The following is a 16859-nucleotide window of genomic DNA, read 5'->3' as shown; positions in this document are numbered from 1 at the left end:
AAAGAAAAATTTCAAAGCAGTATGTGAACAGTATTGGAAAATTGTCAGAGCTATTTTTCAAGCTTATATCGGAAAAAATAACACCATTTTTTAGGTCACAGTGAAGAGGTGAATAAAAGTTATATGTATTATATATCATTTTTTATTTTGAAAGAAGCAAAGTGCATATAAGTAGAATAAAAAATCAACCCTGATTTTTAATTATACTCTTTCAACTTTAAATACAAAGAACTGAGTTGAGACTAAATTAAACTCTCAGATTTAATAATCATTCTTTTGATATCTTTATTATGTCTGAAGTATAGGTATCTAGGAGCATATAATATTTCATAGTTAAGTCTTTATGCAGGTTTTACTTAACCAAGCAGTGAGAAATGACAGGCTGTGCTGGACTTGACATTTAAATTATTTTTTTAGAATTCCCAGTGTCTGTGCCAGTTATCATGTGCATAAAATTATATTGAAGTGGTTGGCAAGTAACTTGCATATCAGTTATCTCAAAAATAAAATAAATATTTAGTCCATATATTTAATAATTAAGTCTTAGATAAATAATTATTATGCATCTCTAATTTTCATGTATTAAATTAGATATTTTAATCTGAAAATAATTGAAACATATTAAGTGGGGAGTCATGTTTCTTAAAGAATTAGCAATGCAAAAACCATAAATTATTTCTCATTTCAAAGAAAATAAACTGAGCAATGATTTTTAGAAATACAGTATAGAACTAAACATGCAAAATGCATATATTTTAACTTTGAAATTAAAAGCATCAAATCATTCCTATTTGGCTTACAACAACTTATGGAACTTCCAACTATTTGTCAAGTGTGTAACTGTTTTAAAGTTTTGTTTTCCCTATATAAAAGGCATTTGTTTTTCCTTGCTTGCCAGGGGAAAATGTTCTGCACACAATAGTGCCTTTGGTTACACTGAAGTCTACTAATTCTGTATGAATTTGCCTTGCCCATGTAAAGAGTTAAAAAAAAAATGACACCAGGCTGTGTAGTGAAGAAAGATTTGAGTATTTTATTATGAATGGCACCACCCAGGAAAATGGGAAAGCTAGTACTCAAATCCAATCTGCCTGATGGTTTAGACAAGAGGTTTTATGGAGCAAAAATCATGAGTAATCATGAGTAATCATGAGTAATCGTGAGTAAGGGGTTTGGGGTCCTGGGTCTCACTGATTGGTCCTTGATTAGATAAGCACTTAATTTTCATCTTCTGGTCATCAGCTTCCCTGATGGTGTCCCCTTGTCTGATTTCAGTGAGATTGCAGTGGGGTGGCCTTCATTTTGTGGGATGAAAAACATCTTAACAATGCACGTTAATAGGTTATCTTGGTGTGCAGGGGGGGGGGAGACTATATACATATCTTATTACTCTTATTCATTGTATGTTATTATTATTTCTGCTGTCTTGGTTATTTTTTCCCCCAAAGTCTAACAGGCTAAGCAATTTCTATAGTGGTTAGCAGGGTGCTACATGACTTTTCGTCTCCTGAGTTTTAGTCCAATTTGGCTTATAGACATATTTTGTATTAAATATAGTTTCTGAGGTTATTGATTCTCTTGTTTCACCTATATAATTCAGAAGGGGCCCTTTCCTTGTCAGAGTTCACAGTGAAGCTCTCCTTCCAGAATAAAATGAAATCTATAAATCCCTTTCCAGTAAAACTATCCTCAAAGCAGAGTCCATTTCCTTTGTTTAAATGCCCTTCATTTCTTTTCATTGTACTGGATACCTACTCATTAGTTCACTCTTCAATAACTTGTTTAAATGTTAACTTCCCTGAAGAGACTAGCTAATGATGACTACTCCCTTCTCAGGAATATCATTTCATAATATGTATCGGTGGTGTTACAGCACAAAATATTGTGATTTTTCAATTACCTTCCTAAAGACAAGAGCCATTGTTATTACTTAACATCATGACTTAGATTTAAAAAGTGATTTTCTTAGGTTTAGAAACAGACTTGAGAGGAAGAATCCTGTGTACATGATTTATTAAGGTAGTGCTTCCAACTCATAGGAAACTGGTAAGGGAAGCAAGACAGAGCAAGCAGGACAGGCAAATGGAAGAAGTCAAGCAAAAATGTGATTTCAGAGAAGTTCCTGTGGAAGGTAATACTTCAACTTGATCCCATAGGGTAACTCTGGAGTGAAAGTTAAGCCTCAGGGTTATCTTGACCCAAGAGAATAAAACAGGTTTTTATGTCCTGTCAATCAAACAGAGACTATAAATCCCCATGTACTTCCAGCTTTGTGTGTGAACTAAAGCAAAGAGGCACCAGTAGCCCAAGGGAAATCTTGTGGAAAATACCCAGATTTGCTGGCTGTTGGAAGCAACAGAATACCAAAGACTGCAAGGGCACACATATACCTTTGAGTCCAATCTCTCACCCCTATTGTGATAGTGTTGATATCTATTACAGAGATTCATAATAAAGTCTATTGTTACTATTTTAACAATTTTCAGAACTTTTTATTCACAGGTGAAACGTATGTAAGATAAAAGGTGAGGGAGCAGGAGTGGGCAACAAAAGCCTTCAGACCATGATATGGGTACGTACCTGATAAGGAGAGGGGGGAAAAGGAGGAGGAGGTTGGAAGAGCTTCAGATCACAATGCAACTCTAGAAACTCTGAGCATTTCAACAGAAAGCCCCATGATAAAGATTATCCATAGAGGAGACATTACATTAGGCAGAAATGCTTAGTCACTGGCCGAAGGGGGAGGGGAAAGTTTCCTAGGGAAATTATCCTTGATTCAAATGTCTACAGCAAATTTTGAATCCTGAAGGCACTGGTGCTGGAGGATCTAAACTAACTATTCTCCAAAGCAGCTTCTCTCTTCAAGGGAGAACTAAGCAACTGCCACAACTAGATGGATGCTCATACTTTGTGCTCATGTGACTGTAGTATAATTGAAAGGAATGCATTTTGTGTCTGTCCCTTACTAGATGTGTGATCATGAAAAGGTAACTAAAACATTTTGAGCTCAGATAAAATATATGACGATGGCTATTTCTGGATAATCATGACAGCTATGCTCATTCACTTGAGTCTGATGTCATTGATTCTAACAATGGAGTTATTACCATTTTCTTTTCTCCTTTCTCTATTTTCAAGACTTGAGTCTTTCACATGCTCATAAAAGCTTCATATACCCATTGTGAAATTAATTACTCCTTTGTTCACTTTTCTCTATTTCTCTACATTTAGTTTATGCTAATATTAATGTCTAATAACTTGCATCCATCAAAAGAGGTTAGTTTATGTTGCAGTGAAAAGCATCCTAAATATCTCAGTGGCTCAGTAACCCCATGTACCCAAATGCTCTAAATTGAGGGAACAGCCTTGGTCTGGAATAGTGTTGGTTATTGTGGCAGAAGGGAAAGGAAGTTATGATGAACCACCCAGTCAGTTTAAAATCTATGCTAAAAAAGTAGCCCAAGGGAAATCTTGTGGAAAATACCCAGATTTAGTCAAAGCAAATCAAATGGCTAAGCCTTATGTCAGCAGAGTACATAATCCTTTTCTAGAATTTATCATTAATAAAATCTACTACATAGCCCCAGTTTTCAACCTAGAATTTGAATGTCATTTTTTCTTCACAATGTGTATTCTGGTATTAGTACTTCAGTTTGTATAGTTAACAGAAACTAAGAAATGAACTGCAGGTGTCTCTGTTAAGAACTCCTTCTGAAAATCCTTACTTGAATTCTATCAGTTGTTTGCCTTCTTATCACTGCAGTACCTTAGCAAATATATTCTATGGGCTTTGAATGAAATACATTAATCATTCATGCTATTTTGATTAGCTTCCTCTCTTCTTTTTGCACAATACAGCAGCCAAACAAGGTCACTACTGTAAGATTTATCACAAAATATCTTACTGACAAGTGATTTGTCTCCTCCTAGAATCTTACTGTGATACATTAGCCTTTGGGTTTTTACTGCTATTTTTAAAGAAAAATATAGTACTCTATCTGTCATAATTTTGTGACAACCAGGCATTCACTGTAAGAGGAAATCCAGAGGAGATGATTTTTTTAATGTTTTAACATCTCCTTAGTTATGAATTTGAGATAAGTCAATCAAGCCTATGGGTTAAATTCAGAGCATTAACTGGTCCCAACAATTATTGCCATTGATACTGTTTTAAAAGTATCCTAAACTTTTTAATCCAGAGTAATATGTGTTTGCATCTCTTCCTGAACTGGCCTCTCCCCATTTTTCATTAGAATGAGTTTGTAATTCGATGGTTATCTTGAGTACAGGATGCTAATTTACTGAAATAGTAGAGAATTTTTTAAATTTCAAAGATTAATTTATATCATATTATGCACTTTTTTTCTATAAATGTGTTATTTTGGAGAAGTATATAAATTAAAAATTTGTTATACAAATCAAGTATTTAACTTATTTAAGAAGAGATTTGAAATATGATATTTATATGGTAATTTGATTTTTCTTAATACTAGCTGTCACCTCCTGGCACTTTTAATTTGGAGACCTGGCTTTCCAATTCTGACTTTTATTTTGTCTTCTGTTACAAGTCTAACTGTACACCAAGATACCCTAGGACCCTAATAGAAGTTTTAAATTTTCAAAATAAGTCCAACAATATCTGTCAGAGAAGGTAAAAACTAATAAGACAAAGTAATTCACAGATTTTTTTAATTATATCATATAAAATTTCGACTGATTATATCATGGGGGCAAAAAAAGTACTTTTCCTCCCACCTTTTAAGTATTTCTAGCTGGCTATTAATCAAATGAACAGAGCCAGATTAACAAGGGGGATAAAATTTTAATATGTGCATGGGGAATTCACATAAGCATGAAAATTCCAATGGTAGTGATGCAAAATTGGGTATATATGTCATTTTGGACAAAGAATGGCAAGGTAGAGTAGGGATCTGAGATTTCAAAGGGACTGGGCAATTTACATGTAGTTGAAGAAGAACAGAACATACATGGCAGTCCAATTTTGTTAGGCAACCTCAATAACAATGAGACACAGTAGGGTGATCTAGTTAACAGACCCCTGCTTGGCACCTTCCTATCTACCATACTTAATTCAAATTAGGCTGAGGTGAATAAGTTAAGATTTCCTTTCTAGAACAGATCTTTTTCTATCTGAAGCTCAGGCAGGAAAGAGGGATTTTTTTTTCTGGGCCTTTTACTTCTTAATAACCATTTTAAAATCAATATTGCATAAGGAAAAACTTTCAATGTCATATCTTTGTGAAGCTGGATTTTGGTAATTGCTCTGATAAAAAGCAAATACTGTACAAAAATCAATGCAGGTCAAGAAATGAGGGTGATAGTATTCAAATGGATTCCAAGGTTTGAGGTATGCAGTGTGCAAAGGCAAATAGATCTTATGGTTATTTATACGTTAAATTAAAGTTCATTTTTCTTCCAATTTATATATTTGGAAGGTATATATATATATATATATATATATATATATATATATATATATATATGTTTTCTAATGGTTTCTACTAAATCATCAGCACAAAAATATCTAATAAGTTCTTTGAACCTAAAAACACAATAAACAGAACTCTTACATATTTATTTTCACCTAGGATCTCACATGAAAATATTATTGAAACACTATGAGCATCTTTGGGTGAGAAACTTAAGGAACCTCTCAATTATATATATTATCTCCAGTGTAACCCTATATAATAAAAACCCAATATGCTAAGTGTACTCTCATCCGGTCATCTGTTCAACCAATCAAAGAATAATATATTAATGATATGCTAAGGCCACTCAGCTGCTTGCTATGATGTGCAGTGACCACCAGGGGGCAGACGTTTCAGCTCAAATGATAGGGTAGCTTGCTGCTGGGGTTCAGCAGATCAGGATGCAGCAAGACAGGCTGGACATGCCCTGGAGCCCTCCCCCTGTCCCTCTCACACCAATGGGGTCCCTCGGCCTGGCTGCACCCTATTGCAATATGGGCTGAGGCCGCCCACTCTTAGTGCATAAATTTTGCGCACTCGGCCTCTAGTACTTAAATACAGGTGATGTTGTGGCTGAAAAAATATTTTTAATTTACTCACAAGTATAGTTGATGTAGATTTATAAATTTATATAGCCCTGGCCAGTGTGTCTCAGTTGCTTATTGTCTTATGCATCCAAAGTTTGCAGGTTCAATTCCTGATCAAGGTACCTGCCTAAGTTTTGGGCTTGATCCCCAGTAGGGAGCATGCAACAGGCAGCTGATGGATGTTTTGCTCTTATATCCATGTTTCCCTCTCTCCCTCTCCCTTTCTCTCTCTTTAAAAAAAGTGGCCATGGACAACAGGTGGGTGGGGGCATATGTAGGGAGGGGTTGGGATGGGAATGTGGGGATAAGGACAATTATTGTGAGACCATAATCAATAAAATAAATTAATTAATTTAAATAAATAAATAAATAAATAAAGGCGTTGACCACAATAAAAGAAAACACACACACACACACACACACACACACACAAACAAACAAAAAACAAACAAACAAACAAAAACATTCACTCATTCATTCATCAAATATTTATTGAAAGAATACTGGAGATTGGGATACAGTATCAAAGGATGCTAGACCCCTGAGCTTATGTTCTTTCATTCTAGAAGGGGGAGAGGTAATACACATGTAAATAATTTTGTACAGTACATGATAGATCCTCCCATCCTCCAGTTGATGGACAGACGTAAAGCCTACCTGCAGGCCAGACATTCCTGAGCTCTGAACCACCAATCAGCACCTGCCAAGTGCCCTAGCCGCCTCCCCGCCCCCATTCCTAAGTCCCTAATCACCAATCAGTGTGTGCTAAGTGCCCTAAGCCCCGTCCCCTATCCTTGAAAGTGCTTGTACCCCAGCCATTGGTCTCTTCCGCCCCTCTCTGTGGAAGCAGCCAGCAGGGGTACCCTTTCTTCCAATAAAGATTGTGTGTGTCCTGCCAAAAAAAAAAAAAGAAAAAAAAAAAGAAAAAAAAAAAGAAAAAGAAACATTTGCTGAAACCAGTTTTGCTCAATGGATAGAGCATTGGTCTGCGGACTGAAAGGTCCCAGGTTTGATTCCAGTCAAGGGCATGTACATTGGTTGTGGGCACATCCCCAGTAGGGGGTGTGCAGGAGGCAGCTGGTCGATGTTTCTCTCTCATCGATGTTTCTAGCTCTCTATCCCTCTCCCTTCCTCTCTGTAAAAAATCAATAAATAAAATATATTAAAAATAATAATAAAATAAAAAATGAAACATTAAAAAATATAGTGTTGTGTTGAATACCTTACATCCTCAATGAATTTATAGAAGAAAGTGTTCTTGCATTTTCATTCCATGTAATAAAATAACCATACATGTTGTACAATAAAAATATTCATACATATGTTAGGTTGATGCCACGAGGAACAAGGCCGAATGAAATTAAAAGCAAGGTGTCAGCCATCAAGAGCAGGAAGGACAGGGTATTTATATGTCTCTTATGTGGGTCCGGGTGAACAGTTAAGCCAGATGCAGGTGCAGGTAGTTGTGGAAAGCAGGGTCTAGAGCTGCTCTTCTTAGAGACTTGTCTGTCTCTTATGGCACCTGACATGAGAATGACAGGAAAACTGCAGAGAGGACAGGAGCCCTAAGTGGGGCACAATGAAAATTGCTGAGCACAGGGGAGAAACTGAGTTCAGGGGAAAGTTACAGGATATACCTAACAACATATTCATGAATTCTTGTGTATTAATCCTTGTTTGATGAGTTGTTTAAAATAGGTTAATTTGAACAGTGTAGTAGACATTGATGATTGCTTTCCCTGGAATCTACCTGTTTACCATTATCACCAATACTACTACCACTCCTATGATACACATACACACAGTAGGCAACCATATCACTAGCCATCCCCACCCCATCCATCCTTCACCTAGTTCCAGTTCTGTGCCTACCGAAACCAATCAGCATAACTCCATCTTCTTTAGATAAAATATTGGTTATTGGTGAACATGTGATATGACCTAGTTACTCTAAAGTATTTCCCAGGATTTTGTTTTATGGTTGGAAAAAAGAAATTCTCACTTGCTCACTGAATAAGAACTAGGAAGCCTCTGGCCCAGATTTTATTAGCAGCCATCTTGAAAGAGCTAGAGGAGCTAGTTCCAGGAATAGGAGAGTGAATACATAAAAATAAATTTGCCTTTAGTGACATTACACTGCTGAATAAAGTCTAACTTGAAGCCACCCCTACCAGTGTACAACATGAACAACTTTGAAATTTTCAGAATGTTAAGTTAATATGTGTTATCTTTGTTAAAAGTTTTTTGTTACTTACAACCAAAAATATTCTGATACAGATGTCTTACTCTTTTTATAACTGCAAATAAGAAAGTCTTAGAAAAGACTGTTAAAACTGAAATCAGAATTTTTTTTGTGGGAAAACAATTGCTTGTCATTCAAATAATAATAAAATGACATGTTTCCATAAAAAACATAGTCATACTTATTTGGTGTCATGTCACTACTATATATATGTGTTTGTGTATATGTGTATCTCTAAATACAGAAACTTACTGAAAAATAAAAATGAAAAGAACATTTATTGAGTTTATATCATGTGCCAGGCAAGTTGATCATATGTTAAATATATTTTAGCATAGTATTGCTCTGTTAAGTAAATATTCTTAAACTTTGCAAATCCTCTTTGGTAGAGAAATATATTTTAAATAATTAATTTAATATTTTCCTATCAGACGAATATAATAGAAAAAACATTATGATCATTTAAATTAATGATTCTCAACTGTGATTGCACATGCCTATGGCCAACCCTGGATGTATGCATTTATTTGTCTGTATCCATGTCTAGGCATTATTAGCAACTCTCCAGGTGATTCTAAAAATGGAGTTAGGATTAATTAATTCCATTTTATCTGTTGTTACTCGGAAAGCCTAACTTTGTTCCTGCTACCTATTTTTTCTTTATCCTTTCCCGCCAGCTTTCTTCATAGGAATAATAACCCAGGTACTGTTATCCTGTTTTGATTCATAGTACTGAAAGTCAAACTGCAGCAACATGTACTCTTTCAAGAACTGATGCTAAAATAACCCTATTTTTTCTTTCTATATTGTATTTCAATAATTCACCAACCATCAAGCATCTCCTGTGGATTTTTTGGCTTTTACAGATCAATGCTTTACAAAACACCAGGTTACTTCCTTAGCTGGGTTGAAGGGCCTTAGTATGAAATCAATTGGGAGGTGTGAGAATGGATTTAGCTATAAACCTTAATTTAAGTAATTTCCCTTGTTATGTCCATGAAGTAACAATGATTGTATGATTGCTTCCTCTGATGCTCTTAAAATGCTAAGCATTACTAATCAAAAGCAGGTAAATTTGTTTCAGTGAAGCTGCCAGTTGTTTATTCTCAAATAAATTACCACAGAAGGTTTGTTACAAAATGTAACATCTGTGCTTTACTAAAAGAGAAGGTAGGAGAGCCATGACTGTTTAGAGCTCAGATTATTGGCATGTTGTATTATTTTTGACTTAATAATGCTTTCTTACTAGCTTTCCCAAATTGCAGGACTCTCCAGAAGTGAAATTAACTTTGGAGTCATAGTATTATCCTATCTAATAAAAGAGTAATATACAAATTAACCATCTCCTCTATACCCACAAGCCATGTCCACAAACCACGCCCACCAGCCAATCAGGAACAAATATGCAAATAAACCCAACCAAGATGGCTATCGCCACAGAGAGCAGGAAGGAGGCTTGGGTTTCCCCAGCAATGGAAGCCAAGCTCTCTGCCTGCCCTTGACAGCCTAGGACTCCACTCAAGGCTACAAAGTTTCAATGATAGAAGATACATAAATCCAAACAGAAATGGTGGCAGCCATGGAGCTGGAGAGAGCAGGAGGGAGGCTTGGGTTTCCCCTGGCGATGGAGGAAGCCAAGCTTTCCACACACTCTGGCCGGCCAAGGCCTCCACTTAAGGCTACAAAGTTTCAATTATAGAAGATAGATAAATCCAAACAGAAATGGCTACCACCATGGAGCAAGCAGAAGGCTTGGCTCTACTCCAGGCTACAAAGTTTCAATTGTAGAAGATAAATAAATCCAGAAACCAGGGCCTCTGCTTTGGTTGCCAGGGGGTGTGGCCAGCCTGCAAACTACCACAGGCCCCTCGCCTAGGCCACCCCACACCCTAAGGGAACCCCCACCCTGATCAGGAACACCTTCAGGGCAAACCAACTGGCCCCAACCCTTGTACCAGGCCTCTAGCCTATCTAATAAAAGAGTAATATGCAGATTGACCATCACTACAACACTCAAGATGGCTGCCCCATGTGGTCAAAGATCCTGCCCCCATGTGGACACAGATGGTCACCACAAGATGACCAGCAGGAGAGGACAGTTGGGAGGGACCAGGATTGCAAGGGAGGGCAGATGTGGGCAATCAGGCCAGCAGGGGAGGGAAGTTAGGGGTGACCAGGCTGGAAGGGGAGTACTTAGGCATCCATCAGGCTAGCAGGGGGGACTGGTAAGGGGCTGATCAGGCTGGCAGGCAGAAGTGGTTAGGGGCAATAAGAAAAGCAGGCAGGCGAGGAGTTGGGAGCCAGCAGTCCTGGATTGTGAGAGGGATGTCCGACTGACCATTTAGGCCTGATCCCCCCTAAATGAGTAGTCAGACATCCCTCGAGGGGTCCCAAATTGGAAAGGGTGCAGGCTGGGCTGAGGGGACCCCCCCCTCATGCATGAATTTCATACACCAGGCCTCTAGTATCCTATATAATTATCCTATATAATAAAGAGGTAATATGCAAATTGGCCATCACTCCAACACACAAGATGGCTGCCTCATGTGGTCAAAGTTGGCTCTTCTCATGTGGACACAAGAGGGCTGTCACAAGATGGCCATCAGGGGAGGGTAGTTGGGGGCAACCAGGCTGGCAAGGGAGAAAAGTTAGGAGTGACCAGGCCAGCAGGGAAGGCAGTTGCGGGTGACCAGGCCTGCAGAAGAGGACAGTTAGGGGTGACCAGGACAGCAGGGGAGCAGTTAAGCATCAATCAAGCTGGCAGGGGAGTGGTTAGGGGGTGATCAGGCTGGCAGACAGAAGCATTTAGTGGCAATCAAGCAGCAGGCAGGCGAGCGGTTGGGAGCTAGCAGTCCTGGATTGTGAGAGGGATGTCTGACTGCAGTCAGACATGGGCCTAAATGGGCAGTTGGACATCCCTTGAGGAGTCCCAGATTGGAGAGGGTGCAAGCTGTGCTGAGGGACACACACCCCACTGCCACCGTGCATGAATTTTGTGCACGGGGACACTAGTTTCATTATAATAAGGAGAAACCAACAATCTTCAAAATAACTTGGCTCCTACTTTTGTGAGATTCAATAGATATTTTCTGGGTACAGTGGAAACAGGGTATACTCTAATTTTCTTGTGATCTGAAGCATACACAATAGTACCAGCTGCTTCTGTTTTCTTACACTGAACGATGGGCATATTAAAATCATTTGCAAATTGTTGAAGGAAAATATCACAGTTAAGTGTACATTTCCTGGAATGCATTGTCATTAGGAATTAGGCTTATTAAATCACTTCCTGTTACATAAATGAGATTCTTGGGTCTTCTATTGTATATGAGTATTGTGAAAACCTAACATAAAATACTTAAACATATTGTTCCTACTTTCTTAAGTAATTGGCCCAATTCCTTTATCCAGAATTGGGAAATGCAAATAAAATGTAGACTTTTATAGAACCAACATCTAGAATATTAGATAAATTTATTTAGTTCTCAAAGAAAGCATAAAAATGCAGCTAAAATTCTACTTCATGTGACAAAGTGTTGCTAGATTTAATTAAGAACTTTTCCCTATTATATTGTGCATCAATGCAGCCATTTGATATAAGTGGTGATTAGAGGTGAAAGCCTTTACTTGTCATTTTCTACCTTCTGAAAAGTGTTATCTGATTCTAAGAGAAAAATATGTCTTACAGAAAGAAATGAAACTGGACACAATCATTCTGAGGCTGCCCATCTCTACTGGAGCCAAATTAAGCAGAGACAGGGTTGAATAATATTTGAGCATTTATTCCAATAAAATGCTGGCAGTATGGGGAGAGCAGTTGGTCACCCTGGAAATTCTGTTCTGACCTCCCACTGTTGGCTGATTATATACGGGCATTAGAGAAGATAGCTATGTGCAGCTGTCAGCTACAAGTGTATCAGGAGAAGGGGAAGGAAGGGTCTGCAGTCTTGCCTTTAGGAGCTCAAAGTCTGATAACAAGGTGGCTAATCTTCTATGATGTTACAAACAGTTCAGGCCTTCCTGGGAATGAAGAAAGTTCAGTTCCTGAGGCAAACTCCTTGGAGGGGGTCTGAGCACAGCAACCAAATCAAAGAATGCCCTGTCCTTGTTCTTTTCTCAAATGTATTTCTTTACTGAGTAATGGACCCATCAAGGCATCTTATCTTTTTACAGTTTTGTTTCAGCCTCCAATTTCCCAGGGTCTATAAGAAAACTTCTTATCTGTAGTTCATAAGGTGAATAATTATTAAACAACTGTGGCTCTATTCTTATTTTGTGCCCTTCTCCACTATCAGAACTACAGAAGAGATACTTGAAAGACTCAGTGAAAATGGCATCTGCAGCCAGCAAGATTGCTCTTCTCATGTGACAGAACTCAGCTCTTTTCATCAGCATCGAGTTTTAATGTGTTTGCAGCGATCCAAACAACAATAAATAAATGGAAAAGCAAAGGAAACATACAGCTAAAAAACAGACATTTCATTTAATTATCATGTAAATAGAGGAGTCAAAAAGCCAATTTCACTCAATAAAGAAAAAGTGGATATGTAACTTTTATAGCCTACAACACTATTAGTGGAGAAGAAAAGAGGTTGTTAATATGATTACACATATGAAGTTACTACTTTCTCTAATGGGAGCTTACAATATTTTAAGGGTTCAGAGAAAACACAAAAGGAAAACACAAATTTTTTTCAATAAGTAAAATTAGAAACACCTTTTACATAGCAATAAACTGAAGATGCTTATGTCACATTTTCAATCAAGGATTTAAAGGCCCTTTAGCCCTAGCCAGTTCAGCTCAGTGGAAGGAAGGATCCCACATTCAATTATGGTCAAGGACACATGCTGCTTTGCGGGCTCAATCCCCTCTAGGGAACTTGCAAAAGGCAGCCGGTCAATGATTCTCATCATTGATGTTTCTATCTCTCCCTCTCCCTTCCTCTCTCTCTCTCTCTCTCTCTCTCTCTCTCTCTATATATATATATATATATATATATATATATATATATATATATATTGGCTCTCTAAATTGTCCTTGGGGTATTTATGTTGTTATAGCTTATGAGAAAAACATATAATACAGGCAAAGAACAAAAAATCTTGCATATGCAAATGCACTACTGATGTTTTAAAATATTCAATTAACAAGTTTCACATTTTATGTTTCTTCCTAAATTTATTGTTGAAAGTATTACAGATGTTCCTTTTGCATATTTGTATTTTTTTCCCATTGACTCCTCCATCTCATACTCACGTCTCCAAGGCCTTCACACTCTATTATCTGTACATTGGTTTATTTACTACCTAGTATATATGCATATAAGTTCTCTGGTTAATCATTCCCATCCACCACCCCCTCCTGCTTTTCCTCTGAAATTCCTTACTCTGTTCCATGCTGCTTTGTCTCTGCTTTTATATTATTCATCAGTTTATTTTTTCATTAGATTCCACATATGAGTGAGAACATGTGATACTTACCTTTCTCTGGCTTATTTTGATTAGCACTATATTGTCCAGGTCTATTCAAGCTGTTGCAAATGGTAAGAGTTCTTTCTTTTTTACCGCCACATAGCATTTCATTGTGTAAACATACCACAGCTTTTTTATCCACTTGTGCTGATGGGCACTTGAGTCAAATGGCAGTTCCATAGTTAATTTTTTGAGGAATATCCATAATGGCTGCACCAGTCTGCATTCCCACCAGCAGTGTACTAGGGTTGCCATTTCTCCACATCCTCACCAAAATATTCTGTGAAGCATCTTGCCTGTAATCTCACAAGATAAGAACATGACTGAACTGGAGTATGAACTTATTTCTGCCTGGTTCCAAAGGTTGTGTTTTAATATTCTTTTAAAATATTTTTTATTGATTTCATAGAGAGGAAGAAGGATTAAGCCATAATCCAGGAATGTGCCCTGACTAGGAATTGAACTGTGACAGGTATTTCATGGGTTGATGCTTAACTACTGAGCCAGAGGGGAAAGATTTTTTAAAAAGAGCACTGCTGCACTGAGATCTCAGCTACTCCACTGGCCACCTCTCCAGTGTCCCCTGCGGCCCAGGATGAAACTGATTCTGCAGTGAAGAAGCTATTATTGCTAAAAATAAGCTACAAAGTGGCCACAGGGGAGAACTACAAGGCCAACTGCCTTCCAGAGAACTGGCACCTGGGTTAGTGGCCCAGGTGCCACGGAAGCTGAAGTGGATTTTGTGGACCCCTGAATGGTACAGAGGAACAGTGCAAGTTCATTGTTCTGTTCGGAAGCAGTAACATTGATAAAGAGATGATAAACAGAATAGAGAGAGCCACAGGTCAGAGACTATACCACTTCCTGCATAGATGCACCTTCTTCTCACACAGAGACATGAACCAAGTCCTTAATGCCTATGAAAAAAAGAAGCCATTTCCCTGTATATGGGCAGGGGCCCCTCTTCTGAAGCCATGCATGCAGGCCACAACATTCCGTTCATTTTCACAAAGTGGTTGCAAGACATGTTTAATGTGCTCTTGCTCATTCAGATGACATATGAGAAGTACCTGTGAAAGACTTGACCCTGGACCAGGCCTTTGGCTACACCATGGAAAATGCAAAGGACATCATCGCCTGTGGCTTTGACATCAACAAGACTATCTTTTCTGGCCTTGACAACATGGGGGTGAGCCCAAACTTCTACAAGAACATGGTGAAGATTAGAAGAACGAGACCTTCAACCAAGTGAAAGGCATTTTTGGCTTCACAAACAGTGACTGAATGGGGAAGATCAGCTTTTCTGCCATCTAGGCTGCTTCCTCCTTTAGCAACTCATTCCCACAGATCTTTCGGGGCAAAATGAACATCCAGGGCCTCAGCCCCAAGAGATGTCACCCCTGAATCTGCTATCCTAAACCACCCTGCTACACTTGACCTTCTTCCCTGCCTTGCAGGGGACTCAGACCTAAAAGAGTGCCAGCGACCCCAACTCCCCCATCTTCCTCACAGACACAGCCAAGCAGATCAAGACCAAGGTCAACAAGCACGCGTTTTCTGGAGGGAGAGACACCATCGAGGAGCACAGACAGTTTGGTGGAAACAGCCACGTGGACATGTCCTTCATGTATTTGATCTTCTTCCCAAGGATGATGACAAGCTGGAGCATATCAGGAAGAATTACAGCAGTGGAGCCATGCTTACCTGGGAGCTCAAGAAGGAGCATATGGAGGTCCTGCAGCCCCTCCTTTCAGAGAACCAGGCCAGGTTCAAGGAGGCCATGAAGGAGATAGTCAAAAAGTTTTTGACCCCTTCAGGAGCTGTATCACGACTTTCAATAACGCCCATTTTATATCTGCCCAGAAAGAACCATAATTTACCCAGAGGCTCTGTTACATGGCTTCCGGCTCCTGGTGTCTGTACCTGTGTGTCTGTCAGAATTGTTTCTCCCTGTATCATCCTTTCCAAACCCTACCTGCTCCACCCCTAGGAGGACTTCCATTGGAAAACATCTCACCATTCCACATAGACCCTTAAGCCTGATGGTTAGAGAGCCTGTAGTCTAGGTGTACATTTCAGGAAGTTTAACGGGCACAGGCCGATTTCAGCCCATCCCTCCAAAAACAAGCAGAAATGCTAAGCTGTGCTTTTGACTAAGAGATCTCCCAGCTTGAAAGGTGCTTTTTACACTGAGTATTGGACCCAGGTGGTCACTTTTATTAAAGTTGAGTCTGTGGGAGAAACTTTCCAGCTCACTTCCTTAAATCTAGATCTCATGTGTTTTTCTGGAACCTCTGCCTATCCCATGCTGCTTCCAAGAACTGGCCCTGAGTACAGGTGCTGTGCCCCCACCCTGTGGGCAACTGAGGGAAACCTGTGTCCTTTGTAGAAACCTTCGTCCTGATACTTGACTGGCTCAGAGGCCTGCAAGGAGCAGCGTCCTGCTGGTGTCCTGGGCTATAGAAAGTAAGCAGCAGTCCCAGGCACCAAGGGAACCATTCAGTCTTGTCCCCTGTGTAGTCTGGAAAAGCAGAATAATATTCTGGAAAATCCCTCCATGGGGGTGCAGGGTCCACTCCTCAGCACAATAACCTAAATAAATTTTATTTGGTCCCATGCGGGTGAGTGTAGGGTTAGAATATATATATATATATGACATACAAACCATGTTTCCTGGCCAACCCACCCTTTATGAATATACAATTGAATTAATTAGCCATTTCAGTTGGGAAGAAAGTTCGTCGGATTTCATAATGTTCAGGCTGCCCTACCTCACATTCAACATTCACATTTTTGGAGTCATGGGAAATGTCTGCATGATAATTTATTACATGGAGAGACATTACAAGAAACAGGGACTATAAGATATGATGATATGCCTCCATGATGTTTGATGCTAAGAATATTAAAATTAATAGGCAGATTTGAAAAGTGTTCAAAAAGGTCTCACTAAATAGTTAATTTTATAAAAATATTTTACTTTATTCTATTCCAAAGATGAGCATGTATTATCTTTCCTTCAACTAAAGTGTGGCATCATTGATTTAATATATGTATGAATATATT

The 16859-nt window shown here is 38.7% G+C and overlaps 1 pseudogene across 1 annotated transcript in view; it reads left to right on the top strand.

The window, feature by feature from the left end:
• The window catches only part of LOC311615495 (tryptophan--tRNA ligase, cytoplasmic-like), a 33750-nt pseudogene extending 18116 nt beyond the window's left edge, over positions 1-15634 (top strand). Inside the window, exon 3 of the transcript in view lies at positions 14371-15634. The product of the transcript in view is annotated as a tryptophan--tRNA ligase, cytoplasmic-like (transcript). The remainder of the gene's footprint in view (positions 1-14370) is intronic.
• The last annotated feature ends 1225 nt before the right edge of the window (positions 15635-16859 follow it).

The sequence above is a fragment of the Pipistrellus hanaki genome (assembly GCF_964339955.1).
Source record: "Pipistrellus hanaki genome assembly, chromosome: X".
Lineage (NCBI taxonomy): Eukaryota > Metazoa > Chordata > Mammalia > Chiroptera > Vespertilionidae > Pipistrellus > Pipistrellus hanaki.
The sequence above is the reverse complement of the archived record's forward strand: the minus strand, read 5'-3'. Positions and strand labels throughout refer to the sequence as shown.